The 1058-nt window shown below is 51.8% G+C and overlaps 1 protein-coding gene across 1 annotated transcript in view; it reads right to left on the bottom strand.

Annotated features, from left to right (window-relative positions):
• Nucleotides 1-637, bottom strand: part of LOC113208511 (protein espinas-like) — a 312486-nt gene extending 311849 nt beyond the window's left edge. Inside the window, exon 1 of the mRNA XM_052268186.1 lies at nucleotides 501-637. The gene's annotated coding sequence lies outside the window, so the exon portion shown is untranslated. The remainder of the gene's footprint in view (nucleotides 1-500) is intronic.
• Between the last annotated feature and the right edge of the window lie 421 nt (nucleotides 638-1058).

The following is a 1058-nucleotide window of genomic DNA, read 5'->3' as shown; positions in this document are numbered from 1 at the left end:
AAAAGCGAGGCTTGGCAGGTGGCTGACTGGGTGCGGTGCGGGGGCACGGAGCGGAACGTTTACGTTTACGTAGGTTAGGTCATGGTTAGGTAGGACTCGAGAAGTCGGAGGGGATCGACGTCATGCCGGTTTTGGGAACTGATTTTGAGTGCAGAGTAAATAAATAGTTGACGAGGCCGATTTACCCTGGCACGTCAACAGGTGTTCGCAGAACGGCGTTCCATCGGATGAGCAAGCGCAAGCATGCAAGCGGACGGCAAACCTCTCAGGAATCCGGTGTGAAAACAGTCATATTTGAAGCTAGTTAATAACCTGAACTCTGATTTAGTATACAGTGACCACAAAAATGAACGCAGCAAATTCTGCTTTCGTTCTGCTCTCGTTCTGCTTTCGTGAAAGCTAAACGCCTCCATAACCTAACAAACTGGGGGGCGCTTCTCAAAGCCAAAATTTTGGTCGGGGCAGTCGAGGAAATTAAACTTCATAAATGATATACTCACCTTGTCGAGGAATGGATGTGAAGAAGACATTTAAGTTTCGTCGTTGAAATAGAATTCAAAGGTCACTTAGAAATTTACAAAAAGGACAGTTATCAAAAAGCGCGGCAATAGGAGAGACTCGGCGACTCGGCTCAACGCACTCACCGGAAGTCAACTACAACATGCACATGACTGCGGTTATCTAGATTCGCTTATTCGCAGTCGCAAAGATTTTGACCACCTGCTGGCGGGAATGGGCGGGTCTACACGGATGGAGATGCCCAAGACGAAAATTTAAATTAAATGCTCCTTTGGCGTTTGTTTGTTGTGAGGGTTGGCAGTCTGCGCCTGGAGTGGGTCCCACCGAGTGGGTCCGAGCGAGAGCTTGCAGGGGGCGGATTCGGCAGCAGAAGCCTCTCGTTTAACCCAGAGGAGTAACGAGGCGACAATCGTGTCGCCCGGAATTCGCCTGTTCATTTATCCAATTAACCGCTCTGGCTGGGCGGGTGAGGCCGAGGCCGGGGAGGGGCCCCTCTCGGGGAGCTCGCTGCCGGGGCCCGCCAGACCCGCCCGGAGCCT

Source organism: Frankliniella occidentalis, unplaced genomic scaffold (genome assembly GCF_000697945.3).
Source record: "Frankliniella occidentalis isolate FOCC.00 unplaced genomic scaffold, Focc_3.1 Scaffold65, whole genome shotgun sequence".
NCBI classification, from domain to species: Eukaryota; Metazoa; Arthropoda; class Insecta; order Thysanoptera; family Thripidae; genus Frankliniella; species Frankliniella occidentalis.
The sequence above is the reverse complement of the archived record's forward strand: the minus strand, read 5'-3'. Positions and strand labels throughout refer to the sequence as shown.